Source organism: Triturus cristatus, chromosome 7 (genome assembly GCF_964204655.1).
Source record: "Triturus cristatus chromosome 7, aTriCri1.1, whole genome shotgun sequence".
NCBI lineage: Eukaryota > Metazoa > Chordata > Amphibia > Caudata > Salamandridae > Triturus > Triturus cristatus.
This window is the reverse complement of record NC_140590.1, coordinates 1,695,212,858-1,695,231,707: the sequence shown is the minus strand read 5'-3', so window position 1 is coordinate 1,695,231,707 and position 18,850 is coordinate 1,695,212,858.

Genomic DNA, 18,850 nt, shown 5'->3' with positions numbered 1-18,850 from the left:
ACAGTGACTAGCAGCTATTTTTCACTATGTCTGACCTAGCTGTCCTATGTAGAAAACCAAAGTACAGAAAATAATCCTAATAATGTATCTCAGGACTAGGACCAGCTAGAAAAGAAACTAAGCAACTATTTTTAATAATCATTAAAAATCAATTAAATGGTGAAGTTGGATTATTAATATAGCCTTATAGCCCACCGTAGCGGGCTAAACCATCTATTAAAGGCCCGCTGCAGCGTTAAAGGCCCGAGCCGTAGGCGAAGGGCTTTAACAAGACAGCGGGACTTTAATAGCCGTATAGCCCTGCTACGAAGGGCCATAAGGCTATTAGAACATTCAGCCACTAGAGGGCAGAATGTTCTAACAAATTAAACCAAGGCTTCAGGGAGCGCGAGAGGATTGAAATCCCCTCAGGCTCCCTGAAGCCTTTGTTCACAGCCACAAAGAAGCATTGGAATGGTGGAGCTTCCAACATTCCAATGTTCTAATACTTATTACTTTTGTTGTAATACTTATTAGAACATTGGAATGTTGGAAACTCCATTGAAAACAATGGAGTGCTCTGTGCTTATAATGGCTGGTATAAGCCCGGAGCACCAACATTCCAATGTGTCTTTGTTCACAGCTCTGGCTGTGAACAAAGGCTTCAGGGAGCCTGAGGGGATTTCAATCTCCACGCGCTCCCTGAAGGCTTTGTTTTGTTAGAACATTCTGCCCTCTAGTGGCAGAATGTTCTAATAGCCTTATAGCCCTTCGTAGCAGGGCTATACCGGCTTTTAAAGTCCCTCTGCTTTGTTAAAGTCCCTAGCCTTCGGCTCGGGCCTTTAACGCTGCAGCGGGCCTTTAACAGCCGGTATAGCCCGCTACGGCGGGCTATAAGGCTATATTACAACAAAAGTAATTTTTATATAGTTACCCTTTCCCTGTCTGAAGTTCCTGGAGACTAATTTGTATTGGCTCTCTAACTTCACCAAGTCAGTAATTAGCCTTGAATAGTTGTGAAAGGGCGGACACACTTAAAAGCTTAAAAGCGGAGAGAACAGGATGTCAAGACGTTTTTGTAGAACCACAGCCTGGTTGCCAAAGGACACTGTTTTATTCTACCAGACCTCTGTCTCTGGGTTTACAAATAACCCTTGGGGCACACTTGAAAGGAGAGAGAACAGGATGCCAAGACAATTATTATGAATGCAATGACTGGTTGCTGAAGGACATTGCTTGGAGGCCTCAAACTGATGTTTAGTGTTAGATGTAGGAAGACTCTGCGAAAGCCCTGGGAATAACCCTTGACGGCAGCTTGAATATGCACAGCCATATAAACGCGATGGCCAAAATGGCTAGATTCCACCTGAGCTACCTAAGAAACCTAAAACCCTTCCTCGATATGTCCGACCTTAAATTGGCGACCCAGGCCCTAGTCCTTTCCAGACTTGAATATGGATGCTCTACTCTCGCAGGGCTACCCAAGAACTCTCTGGCCCCATTGAAAGCCTGCCTCAACACCGCCGCCAGACTCATAACGGGCTCAAAAAAATTGGACCACATCTCTCCCCACCTCAAAGCTCTGAACTGGCTTCCCCTGGAAGCCAGAATACAATTTAAACTGGCTTGCATAACTCACAAAGCTCTGTGCACGAACTCGCCGACATTTCTTGCACAAAAACTCATGATATCCGGACAGGCCAGAAATTCCCGATCTGCCAAAAACCTGCTGTAGCAGCCAGCACACTTCCTGAAGAAAACAACTTACAATCGAGCCTTCTCTGGGGCCGCTCCAAGAATCTGGAACTCTCTCCCACCCTCCATCAGAAGACTCCCGTCCTTGGCACACTTTAAGAAGAAACTTTCTTAATGGGAAAATACCTCATCTAACGAACTCTTTACAATCACCTCATAGACTTGCCTCATAGACTTGCCTCATAGACTTGCCTCTTGTACTTTATAACTACCTGCTCTAATTTTTTATCCCACATGTAGCTTCGACCTCAGCTATGGTGCACCTCGTGGATTGGAAACCTTTTTATTTTTATCTGCATGCTTCAATTTTTATTCCTCATGTAGATTGAACTTTAAACTGCGTGCTCCTCCTATATCCCTTTCTCTCCCAATATGATCCCTCCCACCTTATGCTTGATATCCCCCCCCCTTCAATCCTGTAAAGAGCTCTGATACCCTCACGGGTCTGGTTCGCGCTCTATAAAACTATAAAGATAAATAAATAAAAATCATATTAACCCCTCCCAACACTCAGAGCCCAAGCTGATTTTGGTCCAAGACTTTCCCCATCTTGAAAAGCTAAATTTAGGTAGGGTTGTCCTTGGAAACTTTTACTGCATTGGTTAAGGGGTCCCCATGAGTCACACCACCCCACTAGCTAGTTCCAGGTATAAATGTGACTCCTCCAAGAACCCACTCAGAACACTTTCTGAACCTACAGAACATCAGATAATGACTGGACCAGCTGTCTGTGACCTGAGAGGAGCCCTGAAAGACTGGACCTGCTTTCTCTTGTACCCATGACAAAGAAGTGGACTCCAAGGGTCACTTGGTTGACCCTCTGGGTGGCTACAGAGAGACAAACTGTAAGAGGCATTTTCCTGGGCATAACTAGCTGGCCAGTGGGAAATGGACCTTGATTGCACCCTGCTGTTGGCCTCTGCCTGACACCCAGTGAGTTTCTAAGTGCCTGACCCTGAGGTCCTGGGGGCGTTAGTAGTGTACTCCTATGATGGATTAGGACTTAAAAGAATAAAGTCAGAGAGTAAAATCTTTGCCCAATCCACTATCTGGTGAGGAGATCAAGAGGGGCTCCAGTAATCAGAGCAGTAACTCATTGGGTCTAGCGACAAACAGCTTTAGCCTACTGCCAGATCTCATATGAATAACCCACACCAATTCACATAAAAGACTTTGAGCCAGCCTCATTAACCCACTGGTTTATTACCATGAGCCCTTTCCCTCTAATTCCTTAGTTAAATATCAATCATGTTTTATTTCAGTTCTGAGGAGCATTTGCTCTTCACTGATAGGCTGAATTGTGATCAGTAATTGTCTGTTTCTTCTTACTTCTGTGCCTCAGCTTAGGTAAGAGACACATTATCCGATCTGTTGCAGGTGGGAGAAGGCAGTGCCATGCTCCTCTATTTCTCAAGATGGTCCAAGGTGTGCTTGTGAAAAAGAAAGAAAATACATAATTGAGCACAGTGTGATGGATATTTCAATAAGTCCACCTGACAGTCTAGACAGTGTTAGAGACAAGTTATTGGTTCTGTTGCATTTCATCGTTTGATGGAAGCACTTGATATCCTTATCAATGTGGTGCTACTCTATTCCTCAACTCATCAAGAAAGGATGGAGAGGTGTCCTTAAACTCAGAGTGGTGGGTGATTTGTCAGTTCCACTTGACAGTCTCATCCATGATCAGCAGTCTCCCATCAGCACCATTTCTCAAAACATGCCGGTAGTCAAGATAAGGAAAGTGGCTTAGTGGCTCACAATGGAGAAGGACAAATAGTGTATTCTGAATGTGAAGGCACTATGAGATAGGCACAGATGGCCTTCTGATATGTGTCAATGCCAGCCACACAGGTTTCCCCAAGAGGGGCTGTGTGACGAGTTCTGCTGCACAATGTATTTCCTGTTTATTTTCGTTGTTGAATGCTTTACATGTATCAGGACTGTTGTTGTATCTGTCACTACTGAAACAAATAAAGGGATGCAAGGAATGCTTGAATTAATCTTAGCCACTGCTATCACTTGGGCCACATTCCAAACCGTAGTTTTTTGCCCAATATGCCACTTAAAACAGAGACCATGCACCTGCAAATCAGGCTTGGTTCTGCTCCAATAATATCAGTCACGCCCAAACTACCTGCTCAGCTCCCCTTCAAAAAAGCGCTCAGATGACCCAAACTAATTTCTGCCTATCGAATCCTCATCAGTGAGGCTTAACTTGATGCCTGTAACACTGCGGTGAAAACAAAAAGTGATATTTAACACGGTAAATCATACCCACAGTTGACCACTTGGGGCTAGACCCCAGACCATTGTTTTGCCTACTTTGCCACTTCAGACAATTGCCAGCCATATGAAAACCAGCCTTGGTCCTGATCCAGTAGGTAAGGCCAATCAAAACTGCCAGTCCACGTTTCCTCTGAGAGGGAAAAAAAGCGACCCCAGACCAGTTGTGACCCAGTTAGGCCTTATCAGTGAGGGATAGTTTGAGTCATGTGTCACCGTGAGACCAAAAACATCATAGCACAGAGGAAAACAAAATAAAAGTGATATGGACAATGCATGAAGTAATCTCATTTACTGGTAATTATTACTGGCGTGTCCCAGTCCATCATATTTTTACTCACACTGCCACCTCAGACAGGAACCAAATGTATGCAAATCGGTCATGGTTGTGCTCCAATAGGAGCCGTGTATCACAAACTGCCCGGCCAGGTCCCTTGTGAGCAGGAACACAAGAAACCCCAGGCCAGCTTCAGCTTTAGGGCTTAGTCATTGATGGCCCACGACCCATATCGGGCCATAGAAGACTAAAACACATCCTCTGAAATTCCAACAGAATCATGGAATGCTGCACTATTGGGAATAAATCACAGGCAACATGACAGAGACCACTGACATGTAAGATAAGAAGAATATGCTAAAATTGTCAAAGCCTAAAAAATCTTCTTAATGTTGAAATCTTTATAAGTAGCTCCAACAAAACGATGCACAACAAATTATCATTAAAAAGCATTGAAAATAGGAAACAATCAAGAACTATCACTTCTTTAAACATCAAGTTCCTCTCCATTGTGTGTATAAATAAATACATTTAACTTGAGAGGGTCTTCAAACATAGATTTCTTGTCTTTATATGTTAACTTGAAAACACAAGGAAGAATTAGACCAAATTTAGCATTCACGGACTTTAATGATTTTCTGTGTGACTCTAAAGAAACCTTACATAAAAATAACTTTGTGAACACATCAGAGCATCTGTTTTCTTTCCTTCTCAGCCAAAAATACCTTCAGCAGGTCTGTAAATTGTAGTAATAGAGTGATATTATATCTGTGTTAGGAGCTTTCGTCACACAAGAATTTATTCTGCCCAGTGTGCTGAGCTTTCCATATATTTCCTTGAAGCGGCAGTCATGCCACGTATTTTAGGAATATTTAAAAATGCTGTCATATCTGAGCGTTCAACTCCTTCTCGAATACCAAATAGCCTCAAACTACTCCTTCTGTTTCTATTTTCCAAGTCTCAACTCACCAGGTTTAGACTCTGCATCCCCTTTTCCGTACCATCGTGGCTATGATTCTCCATATTTATATCCAAATAAACCTTTTTTTAAGGAAATAAAAGCAGAGGATATGAAACAAAACAAAGTATTTGTTACTAGTGTGCTATGTGTTTTTTACTCTTCCGATAAGGAATCTGCTTTTAATGGTATGGCTGATGAATCTATCTCTAATATATTGTAAATATGAGAGGCACTTACGTCAAGATTAGTCAACTGCTCTCATAAAGTGGAAATGTCAAGATAATTTATCATGTGAGTCAGGAATTAAGTGTTGAAAGTATTCCTAATGCCTGTTTTCTTTAAGCCATTGGCTGCCCTAATGACATGTGTATATATCATATAGGGATGTCTCCCTTATGAGTTGCTGTTTTCATTTTTTCGCCTAATGAAGGACAAACCCCTTCTGAAGGTGTGGGAAAGGAATTTTCTGGTGCCCCATCCTTTCTCAGCACCAACAATGTCCTTAATGCCATGGATGAAATAGTATGGCTTAGAGTTGGAGGGGGAAGCAGCGAAATAGGGTTCATTATCCGGGAGGCGGAGGGAAGAACCCAGAATGAGGTAACTTATGACCCATATGGCGTTGTACAGGAAATGTGGGCATTTGATTTCATGATCTATGTACAATTGGATCTCTCATGTCCCTCAATGTATAGCCCCGTAGTGGATATGTATTACGAACACTCGCAGACTGAAATTGCTCTACAACTAATCATGTCAAGCACTCATATTATGTTCATATGTTATTTCATTTTCAAAATAAAATAAAAAAAAATATTTCAAAAGAAACAATGTCCTTAATGAAGTGGTCTAGTTCTCACTTCCAGGCTGCCTCGCTGATGTCATCTAGTGACATCACACATATTGGCTAGACCTGGGAGGGATTCTCTAACTCCTCCCAGGTCCATCCAAGGACAGAGGTAGGTGGATGCCAGGGTGGGAGAAGCAACCAGGCTCCTCCCACTGTCCTTCTATCACTCCTACCCCTCCACCAACAGAAACACTGAACCCAGAGGTCATGACTGGAACGAGAGGGATTAGAATAGTTTTTAGTCCCTACTCTCCAAATCCCATATAGTAAGAAAGAAATTGTGACTAGTTGCCCACCCTGTCACTTTTGAAGGGGATTCTAGGTAATAAAACGTATTAACGTGCTTCTCGGGTGCTCTGATCTATCAGCCTCCTGGCCCAAGTGCCAAATTCATCGAGGCACTTAATGATTCCTTAAGTCATCTAATGCTCAAATATGCCAATTTTACACTCCTCTGTGATTTGAATCTTCACCTGGAAGAGAACTCCAATCCATGGACATCTAGTTTTCTTCAAGTTCTAGATGTATTTTCATTGCAACAAATAGTTAAGGGTCCCACCCACCAGGCAGGTCACACCTTAGATGGGGTCTGCTCCAACCTATCCTGGCTTGCAGTCGACCCTCCCCCCCCTGTAATCTGGTCTGATCACTCGTTTATTTCCTTTAGAATTACTTTGCCTCCGAAGACACAGATTGCAAAACTTTTTAATAATCCTCAACAAGGACCGAGCTGGCCACAGATCATGAAACACCCCAACTTTCTTACGACGGCCATAGATCTTGCCCCTACGTTGACTGGCCAGACAGAGACGAATTCTCGTCTCTTTCAGTCTTGGCTGGCCACCCTAGGTAGGGTTCTTTCGTCCTCAATCTCTAAGACTAAACCGCTAAAATCAAAAAACTTAAATACTCCCTGGTTCACATCCAAACTGGCCCAAGCTCGCCTTCACTGCAGGCAACTGGAGCGGCAGTGGAGAAGGGGATATAGAGAGGACAAAAAACAGTTGTATAGGGAGGGCAGGAAAGTATATTTTTGTCAGGTGCAGTTGGCAAAAAAGGAATTCTTTACTAATAAAATCAACATGGCACAGGATAATCAGAAAACCATCTCTCAAATTGTGAGGTCCTTTCTTAAACCCATGGCAGAACAAGCGGGGCTTCCGGCCTCCCAGTCACTCTGTGACCAGATCTCCCTGTTCTTTCAGGGAAAGATCCTCAAGATGCAGGTAGATTTTCCAGCAGGAAATTTCATTCCCGATCCTCCTTGGAATGAAGGTTCGGCTTCCATCTCCACATTTGAACCTGTTTCATTGGACATGACTTATTTAGCCATTCAAAACTGTAAATCTGGTTCACCATTGGATGCCTGTCCCCCATCAGTTCTAAAGAAGTTGTTAATGGTAGCAAACCCTATGATTAATCAAATCATCAACTCTTCTCTCAAGACGGGGGTGGTGCCAGTGGAGTGGAAGCTGGCACTAGTTAAACCACTCAAAAAAAAACAAAATATAGATGCGACAGTACTCTCTAATCTTCGCCCTATCTCTCTTCTCCCTTTTTTGGGTAAAATCACGGAAACTTTTGTCCTAAGGGAGTTAACTAAATTTCTTGAAGAGCATCATACTCTTCATCCGTGTCAATCTGGATTTCGGCCCAAACACTCGACAGAGTCAGCTCTCATTGAAGTCTCTGACTCTTTGAAAATGATCACAGATAGAGGTAGGAGAGCGGTTCTGATTCTGTTGGATTTGTCGGCTGCATTCGACACGATCTCCCATGACATTCTTCTGAGGCGTCTCGAATGCAGCGGCATTACTGGTACAGTACTGAAGTGGATTACATCCTTCCTGGTCTCTCGGAGACAGGTGGTTACTTTGGGCTCGTTCCTTTCCGCAGAGCGCGCCATCACGGCAGGAGTCCCTCAGGGATCTTCCCTTAGCCCGTTACTCTTCAATGTGTATATGGCTCCCCTTATCACCTTGATCAATTCATTTGGGATTGAGGTTATGTCATATGCAGATGACACCCAAATGATTGTCTCCTTGGAGAATGACTCTATGCAGGCGGAAATAAATTTCAAACTATGTTTGACTGGTGTCCTCCAATGGATGCGAAACAATCATCTGAGGTGCAACACGGATAAGACTGAGATTCTCCTGATAGGGTCGGAGGTCTCTTTCCAGCCGTCTAGATGGTGGCCTGAGGGAGAAGCCCCCCCTCCTGAGATGGTGAAGGTTGTCAGGAACCTAGGAGTTCAATTCGACAATTCCCTCTGTTTCCTTCCCCATGTCAAAACAGTTGCAGGCACCTGTTTTACTTTAATTAAATCTTTAAAAAAAATGTTTAAGTTTCTTCCCCTGTCCGCAAGAAAGTCCGTGGCAGTGGCTCTGATACTCTCTCGTATCGACTACTGCAACGGCCTTTTGGCTGGAGTTAATAAATCAGTTCTAAAGAAGCTCCAGGTGGTGCAGCATGCTGCAGCCCGCCTGGTGCTCAAGCTCCCTAGAAAGTCCTCAGCCTCGGCTGCTTTGAACGCTCTCCACTGGCTCCCGATTCCGAAAAGAATCCTTTTTAAAATTCTTCTGGTCACATATAGGGCAAAGATGAATATTGGCCCTAAATTCCTGTCTGCTCGTTTTACTCCTTATACCACTTCCAGAGTGCTTAGGTCATCCTCAGCTAACCTTCTTAAAGTACCACACTTTAAATACAAGTCAAAAGGTGCAAGAACCCTGGCCTTCTTGGGTGCCAGAGCCTGGAATAAACTCCCAGCTCAGATCAAACTTAGCAACTCGGAACTCACTTTCAGGAAAGAACTTAAAACCTGGATCTATGGCATCTCGGAGGTCTGCTGTTTTGCTCTGATTTAAAACCTTTCTCAACAGTTCACAACTCTGGGTTCCCTCATCCACGTTTGACAATAGCGCCAAGATACTCCTTGCGGAGTGACAGTAGCGCTCTATAAATACAATCTCATATCATATCATATGATATTAATGGGATTCATGCAAACCACATCACCATGGTTTCTAGTGTGCCTCTAGGTTTCAGAAATTTCTGGAGTTGATAGCTTCCAGCCAACTCAGCACCCAAACACTGCAGACACCCCCAATAGTATCACCTCATTCACAAACATGTCCTGGTCCTAAAGTATGGATCCCTGCTCAGAACCAAGGAATAGTCACCCATGTCTGATAACCCCCAAACTCAGAATACCAAGGGGAACACAGATGTGGTGCAAGCAAGACCTGGGAAGGACATGTTCATGAGCAAAGAATACTGAAGAAAATTATCATTTTGAGGCAACAAATGTGAAAACCTGACAAATGGCATGTCTAATGTGGCCTCCCAGCCACCCAATCGCAGTAAGGGTGATCTGGTACCTAGCGATAGAAACCTTAGGGTATGTAGTTGCTTAAATTGTATGGTTGTGGAATGTCTGGCATACAGCGATAGCAGCCTACAAATAAGTGGTTGTAGTTTGTTTCCATACAACCTACCGGTGTTATCTGAGACCAAATACAGGTGCTTTAAACTGGCATTTCGCTTGCAGCTGCTTTTCAAATGTCTAAAATATACTGCACCCCGTTTATCACCTGTAGGTGCCCAGAAAGCCCATGAATGTCTGGTATCCCTCCCCTCAGGAGACCCAGAGAAGCAAAGGTGGCAGCCAAGTCTGGGATACTATCCTGCACGAGAGAAACTAGTGGGAGTTATAATGTATTGGAAAAAAGTGCTAAATATCTAATGTCATGTTCAGAGTGTTCTAATGACCAGCCAATCAGAGCAAGGAAGGTTTGGCCTGCACCAATAGATTCCTCAGGTCAAACAGAACTAGAAAATATGTATTCTTTTACATCCATATAGTGTTTATTTTGACATCTGTGGGAAAATGAGCAGGGCTTCTGCCACAGTCCTGTGATTTACAGTAATATTTCATAGTTGATTGTGCAGATTACATTTCCTAGGGAAACCCACGCATATTTGTATTTCCGGACTCCAGACATTCAGGACAATGTGTTGTTGGTTAGTATTCTGGGATTTATGCTTGGTAAAACAATGACAAAATCTACAGATGTTCCATAATATCTTTAGGCTGAAATGAGATATTGAAGCAGGGATGCAGTGTTTGCACTAATATATAACCCTGAATGTGTCGAAAAACGTATAGTTTGAATGGGTGCACAAACTGACCAAAGAGATATATATCTATGCTTGAACAACCTAATGTAACCAACCAGGGATGTATGTCATTACATCGCATACTAATACCACGCATGCCATTACAACCCGGGTATTACTACGCGATGTCAATGACATCGCATGCCATTACATCGTATACTTTTACCACGAGTATGCCTTTACCATGCATGCCATTACAACGCAAAGGCATGCGTGGTAAAGCTATACTCGTTGTAAAAGTATGCAAGGTAAGTGACAACCCTACACCTACACAACACACTACTCCCACCCCTACACTACCGCTAACCCTAAAACACTACTACACTACCCACACTACTCCCACCCCTACACTACACTACCCTACCCTAAACCACAACCCCCACCCCAAGCACAATCAGCCTTACTTCTTTCCTCGTGGTTCCAGCGTCGCCGTCTCTGCTCCCGGTTCCTGCTTCCTGCGTCGTCAGAGGTCCACGTTGTTGTGAGGAAACAGCCTCAGTTTCCTCACAACGACGTGGATAGCCATTACATCACATGCGTTGTAAAAGCGCATGTGATGTAATGGTATGCGTGGTTTTTACCACGTGTTGTAACATCGCATGAGTTGTAACGCATGCGATGTAATTGCAACGCGTGGTAAAAACCGCATTGAAATGGCAGTTCCCCACGAACCAGTAACTCCTACTGAGTTGATTAATATGCCATTATTTTCACACTCGCATCAATTTTATGGATACAATTCCCCAGGGTAATTTCCAACTCTGGAGTGAATTCTGTCAACCTTTCAAGGTGCAATGGAAAGTCCCAGGAAATTGACTGACCAAAATGACTGAGTTATTAGAGGTAATATCATGCAACCTTTGACCACCAAATGACAACACAGGGTTGACCGTCCCCCCACCACCCCTCCACCCAGTTGTGAGCTTTGTCCCTCAAGAGCCGCTTGGTGCTAGGGGAAGACAAGGAGTAGAAACTACAGAAAAGAAACAGGACTTTGAGTGCCCTGCTTGCTTCATGTTCCTTCCCGCCATGACCCTGGAAACCACCTGGAAGTAACCCAGGCAGAGCCAGTTGTGCCAAAGGGCGCACTAGGAGTATCAGCCGCTGCCCCTGGTTAGCCCCAATTGATGCCCATGGGAAAGTCACTGAAACCTATCGCCTGCACAATGATATCACCAATAGAACATTCCTAGAGCAGCACATATTTAACAAGGGTGTCTAATCTACTTTACAAACAGAAGTTGTCTGCATTCCAATGGACTCCTGAAAGAGCCACAAAGCTGTGCGCAGTTGTTTCATCAATTCGTTTATAGAATTAATCTTTGAAGAATGAGAAATCATTTATTAACGATTGATATGGCCCACAGATGATAAACTCTGTTGCGGAGCTGTATCACACAAAGAAAGCCGCAATGGGCACTGGGCAGTCCAGCAGGGTTAGTTCAGTTTCGTGGATTTAAGCCCACTGTGAGAGTTTCCCAGTGCACACTGGGCGTTGGTACTTGTGTATTCTTTGTTCTACTGCACTTGCTGGGTTGTGTGTCAGGATATCGAGCAGAAGGACATCGTGCTACACAACAAAACCATAGTCTCACTATCAATTGTCAAATTACTGTATAGGTAAGTATACCCAAATATGGATTTAGTTTTCTTAACTTCACATCTATGTACCTTGAAGACATAGGTATCCTCAAGATACATGATGTGGAGTTAAGAACAGTAAGGCGCATATTTACCAACAGTTCAGCCAGCACAGCGCAGCAAGGCAATTAGCTGTGTTGCGTTGCGTGGATCGGAGCGAGCTAAACAACGCCATATTCACCAAGATGTGGCACTATTCAGCCCCCTCCATGTGTTGGGGTACTTGTAACTGCTAAGCACTAACACAGGCACCCTTGACCTGGTGCAAGTCTGCCTATGTTATGGGCAGGCTTGTTTTTGTACCAGAAGGGATAACTTCCTGCTCAAAAACAATCCTTCGAGACATATTCCATTTTCCGTGGGTGCTGCAGAATGCAGCACACCTGGAAGAAGGAAATGATGAGGAGAAAAGAAGATATTTCTCCTCGTTACCCCTCTATCAGGTATTGCCACCATTTTGGGGAAAATCCAGGTTTGCAACTCTTTGTAAGTTTGGGTTTGTGTCGAAATACATGGGTGAATGCACTGGAATGCCCATGCTCCAACCAAGTAATGGATACTAGGCACAAAGTGGTAAAAGACAGCTCTATGCACTGCGTTGCGTTACTTTGTAAAGAAAGATTATTTCTTCACTTGCTCCATGTGCCAATATCCTATACACAGTTTTCTGTCGTTTGGGAGCACTCCCTTATTTTGTTTGATACTTACTGTGTATCTACACAGATTGACTTTATATGGTTCAGAAAAAGTCTAAACGGATTTTGCATCGGGGCTGCGCCTCCAAAGTGACATCACCCCAATACAAATCCTACTAAATCTGGACCCACATCTATATTTACCTATATATAGATTCCTTCACATAATTTTGTTAATATTGAGGCTACAATATTTTTGTATGCTTTAGACCTCATATTCTGGTGGTACATCTCCAAGCATCATTGCTGCCCACACATTGTTATCACTGCCACCCCCTGGAAGTTCCACTTACCATAGAAGAGAGTCCCAGCCTATCTAATGTGCACAGACAACACTGCACAGTCACGTGACTGCAAGTGATGAACAACAGCAAGGCGGGTCCCTTGTATCCAGTGTCATATTTCAAGAAGTTAAAACTGTCCTAACTCAACAAGGTTTTAGATTGCTAGAAACTGTGCCAATATAATTTACATTTAAAAAAGATATAGAATTCAAAAACTATTCCTTTCAACTCCTGTTTTATTTATTGCTAGATGGTCAGTGCAAAAGAGCCATAGTTTAAACATTCGTGTACAGTCTTTTTATGAACACATTTTTTTTACCGATAAACTTAATCAAAACTCCTTATGCGGTCTGATCACTGTTTTGTATCATATAAATCCTGTCACAAGAAAAGGGGTGCCCCTCTCAAGACCGCAACCGGATGAATAAGTGGACACATTTCCTCCAGGGGACAGCCCAGGTTGTCCTGTCAGTCCTCTCTCCTGAGACCCTCTCCAGTCCACCATCAGGGGTGTAACACAGGTCCCCCGCATCCCCCGCGGTGCGGGGGGGGGCCAAGCTCCAGGGGACCCCCTCAGCACAGCACTCTGGCTGCAGGGCTCCTAATTGAGCCCGGAGGGGGCCCCTCCACGTGCCTTGCAGGGAGGCCCCCTCGATTTTCGTGAGCGCACAAACCTGACAAGGATGCTCCTGGGTAAGGCACGCGGGGAGGGCCAGTTGAGGCTCTGATATACTTCCGGTTTCCTTCCACAAGGGAAGGGAGCTATTTCCTGAACACTGCTAGCTCCACTAATTAAATCACTGGTCGCGAAAGGAGCAAAATTGAGGTAGACCTGACTGCAATGTACATTGTGAGAGAGATCGCATAGGGAGCGAGTCCTTGAGAAGGTCACAACATAAGGTGGATTTATGACCTCATCGAAAACATTCACTAATGATATAGGGGTACCCCGCAGTGACCTTCTATCTTATGTGTCTGAGCACCCTTCTTTCCTTGGGCCTCTGTGAGGATCTAGAACTTTCCTACATACACTGGATGCTATGAGGATAGCTGAGCCCTTAGAGCCTGGTTTGGAATTCAAGGGATCTGTTAGGGGGGAGCTGTGCGGACTTCGGGGCATATCATCAAGGGCCGGCGTCAAAATTATTGCCGCTTTTGCGTCCGTTTTGGGGCGAAAAGCGGTGATAATTTTAACGCCCTATCAACATGGACACGCTAACACGTGAATCCATGCCTTAGCGCCCATTATCTTATCGCCTCGCATCGCTAATAAGATGCGAGGTAGGCGTTCCCGTGTGAAATACAGCAAAAATAATCGCTAACAAAGGTTCTCCCTATCATCAAGGGAATCGCTAACCGGCTTAGCGACATTAAATCTAGTGCTAATCGGCTATATCGCCGGTTTCTTGCGCCTGCTAATTTTCCGATTCAGCCATGTTTATCATGGGAGGTGGATTGTTATGCTAAATCCACATCTCCCTATCACCAAGGTTTTTTCTAACGCTGTTTTTTATCGCAGGTAATCCTGCGATATTGACGCTTATCGCCTCTATTGCCGGGATTTCTATTGCCTCGGCGATGCGCGTTGTAAATATTGCGCTGACCCGGCGATAGAATCCGGCGATAGGCGGCGTTAGGATTATGCACACTAAACGCGGCAAGCGATAATTATCGCTGCCGCTTGCTGATATGCCCCTTCATTTTAAGTGCATTTGTATATTTCATTCCCTCTCTTATGCAAGAGCCTTCCTTTGCAGTCTCCAAGAAGCCTAAAGTGTGCCAGGGAAGCAGTGGTGGTCCGTTACCATTGCAACAGATGCAAGACCAAGTCTTGGCTTTGCAGATCATGGCACCTGAGCGTTTAGAACAGTTTCAAAGCGCTTGGCAGGTATGTGTCTTCCTGTTGGAGCTGGCTCGTCTGCTTCAAGTGGCACCGCACTAATAGGTTTTAGGTGTAATACTCACAGTGCTTAATTTGTGAAAATCATAAGTGCCAGGGCTCTTGTCAGGAGGCCACCACAGCTTGCACAACCCATTGCCACTGCGAACGCTGCCAATTATAGTACCTACACAACTACCAACCATCACATTCTTCCACGTGTGACATTTCAGATGGATTGAGGCCCCCAAAGCTATAAGAATAGCTTGGATGGCTGGCATTAGTTGTTTAAATGTATATTGAATTAATAAACAACTGTTGTTCTGCTCATCTTTTAATTGCACAAACAGCGCCACCAAGGGGCAGCTGACATAAGTGCTAGTGTTGACAATTATGTGCTGGTGCCGAGCGCTGGAAACCATCAGCTCAAATTAAGCTCTAAACACTCATCAATAATGAAGGTCTGAACACAAAACCCAACAGTTTCTAAATGGCCTCAACCCTTCATTTCCTCCTTCATAACAATGAACTATCCATGCTTTGTTCAAACTCAATGTTGAAATAGTTATTGCGTTGATTTAAATGTACAGTTCTGCAAAATATGTGTTGCACAGACATCATCAGAAAGGCATCCTCATAGGTGCAGCTTTGTTTTAGGCAATGCAAATTAGAAAATTAATATTTTGGCAACAAAAAAGAGGGCAAGTGGGCTGCAAATGATAATTTTAGTAACAGGAGGGAGGAAGGGAGTGTTGAACACTGGGTACAAGCAATATGTGAGGGAAAATTCTTAAGGAGAGAAGGATGTGAAAAGACAGGACTAGAAGATGTGAAGGGAAGAGTGGGAAGAAGGTATGAGAGTAGCTGTGTGTGTGTATGTGGGTGTATATGTGCGGCTGCCCACGGCCCACACAGGGGGCCACACTAAAAGGGTGGTACTCTTAGTGCCAATTAGGCACAGACACCACTCCTCTAGTGGTGGAACTCGGGGAGGAGTCCCCTCCTTGCCTTGGCACGCTAGGTGCATCACTTCTGGTGCAGAGAGGTCGGGGGAGGGTACTTATACTTCCCCCTGCCTTTCTGGCATCCTCTTTGCACCGGACACGCCGTCGTGTGGGGTTGTTCAATCGTTGGACATGCCGTTGTGTTGTGCGATTCGCGGTTTGTCGTGAGGTCTGCGTAGTGTGAGGTGAGTCATCCCCCCCGGCCCCAATCCACAGGCCAATGTCCAGTTGAACCCATCCCAGCTGCAGGCCCCCTGGTGTTCTCGGCTTGGCCCAGCTGGAGGCCCGCTGGGTTTTTGAGCCTGCAGCTGGGGGTGCGGCGTGGGACGGGCTGGGGGCCAGAACGAGGGGTGTCCTGGCTCGGCCTCGCGATCTGCAGGCCTGCCCTACCAGCAGCTCAGGGAGCAATGGTGGTTCATCGCCAACCTCACCCCCCTCCCCTCCCTCGTTTCTATTATGCGGCCGCACTGAGGTAGCTCTCCCACACCCGCACCTCCGGAGTGTTTCCAGCGTTAATGCTGTAAAGGATTGGGGTTTACTGAGCGATTGTATGATTCGAAGCAGCGAGGATGTCAGTTTAACGGCTTTTGTGGTGGTATAATTATGCAAGCGGGGCACATTTCTTGCACCAGTAAACTGAATGGTTTGTCTCATTGGCAACGATTATTGTGCGAATGTTACTGCAGGAACAATGTTAGGTGCGAACGGTTATTCGGTCGTTAATTCTGGACTAGCCTGTTAATTCAGGTGTGCCCGTCACTGATGCACGTGTTCTGTTTTGATGTCCCAGATGGCACGATGTGCTCCGTTGGGTTGGGGGGTATGCTACGAGTGCCCGTACGCTGAACCTTTGGCCGCACGTGCGACAGAGCACCAGAGCGCGGAGTGAGGCACCAAGGCTCACGTGGTCGCAGGCCAATCGCTGAATGGTCTGGGAGTGCGTCAGTAATTGGGTGTTACCGCACAAAGCTAGGCAAGGCTTAAGTGTGCAGGCAGCTTGTCTCTAGGCCGTCCGTAGTGCTTGGTATGGACGAAGTTAACATTTTGAAACAAAGGAACCACAAATTGAATAGTGTTCAACCAGGGCAATTGCTGAAACAAATGTAATGTATTTCATTGCTGTACGTGCCCGAATGAGTCATGGTGCAGGGTTGGGGGGTACAAAGTAAGCAGAGACTTGTTGGCGTGCCGAGTGGTAGCAGGGTGAAGGGATTTGCCCTGCCTGGGTTAAAGGTACCACAGAGCATGCAGCGTTCCGCCAGAAGCAATGGTCGCGGTTTCACTGGTTGCCGCTGACCCCGAGTGGGATGGCTTGCTGCGGTGGCCCTGCGCACATTAAAATATGTTATGCCAATTGTATAAATTAAATGACGGTTCTTATTGTGTTGCAGGGACGTTGTAGCGTGGAGTTGGACAGTGGGCTTTGATGGTTACTAGGATGCAGGTAAAAAATCTAGAGCACAGGATGCAAAATGGCGGCCGCAGCGCACATGGTCCACAGGTGGACGGTCAGGGGTCAACATTGTGCCGGCAATACAAGGGCCGGCTGGTCGCTACGGTTAATAATCAACGGGGGGCGTCCTAATACCAAGTGCGGGGCACAATGCCATGTCTAATACGATATCGTTGTTTCAGGTCGACATATTGGAGTCGGTTCGGGGGCAGACCATTGTTTGGCGAAAGGCCGCAAGCTGGGGCTCACCCCCCGTTTCATGATGTTTTGATCCACCCTATTCATCAAAATAAATTGCCTTGCCTAAAGTTTCGGCTGTATGTGAACAACATGGTGCCAATCCATGACTTAACAGCTATGAAACTATGTTACGGAATATGAACACATTTTAGTGGGCTCAGTTTGGTAGTATTTTCTTGCGACGCCTGTCTGTATGGGGAAACATTTCTGTGTCAAAGTTGATGGTAAATGGAGAGTCATTTCTAAAGTATATTGCACATGTTGGCAATGGTTCTCCGTGCCAATCTTAGTCTAATTTTGGAGGAGTCCTTATGGGACCCCAGAGGCTTAGCGGTTGGGCACTGGCCTCCAGTGGCAGGGGGCATAGGATTGAGACACCTCTGGGTGGGAGAGAGACTGCTGCATGTTACAGCTTTGGAATTGATGATTCAGGACACTTGTAATTGGCTCGGGTCACGTTGTCTGGAGGTCACGCTTTTTGGTTCACCATGAAGCAAAGTGAGTGGCGTGCAAAGTTCATCCCCTGTGTTGTGATCAATCCCAGGCGGGTCGGTGACTGCTTGCTCACCTCCGGGTGCACGGGGGCCCTCTTGCTTGAGGAGATTCGGCGGCAGTTTCAGGCTGCCCAGTGCTCCAGCTGGACCACGCCTCATGAGCTTGGTCCTTATATCTGACCGAGAGTGACCCCCGCTGAGACCACCTCCCAGGCAACTTTTGTTATCACATGGGCAGGGAGTCCAGCCCCATTTTAGATGTAGTCTTAAGCAAATGGCCAGGCAGCAGTAATTGGGGATGCCGCTGGCGGTGCGTGACTACCGGTGTAGTATCTACGCTTGTTTTGTGCCCTCGAGGAGGTGTCCGGGAGACCACGCTGCGGGCATTAGTGCAGGACTGGCCCGATGAGGTTGAGGCCACGTGGGTGCGACACCGCAGAATCTTGTAGCAGGCAATTGGCAGGGAATTCAAAAATGTGAATGTTCTATGTTTTCATGGGTTGGTGTTGCTGATTCTAGCTATCTTGTCTATGCACACCAGTTAGTTCCTTTATGGGTTAGACCACCAGGGCCTAGGCTGGCGAGTAGGGAGGCTGTGATGCACTGTGCAGTGGCATTTGCCCGAGATGTCTCTCCCAAGTGGGTTGGGTCCAGCCCTTCCAGGTGCTGTAGTTACGGTTCAGCTGGTGGGCACCGGTAAAGGGGGTGCTTCTCATGAGCAAGCCATTGCTCTTCCAAGTGGGCATATGGAAGTACCAAATAGGGCTGCGCGCCTAAGCCACATGTTATGTAGGCCTTGGGCCATGGTTGGTGCGACATACATAGCTGTCTGGTCCTGCTAATTGTTTCGATATTCAAACTGTGTCTCCGACG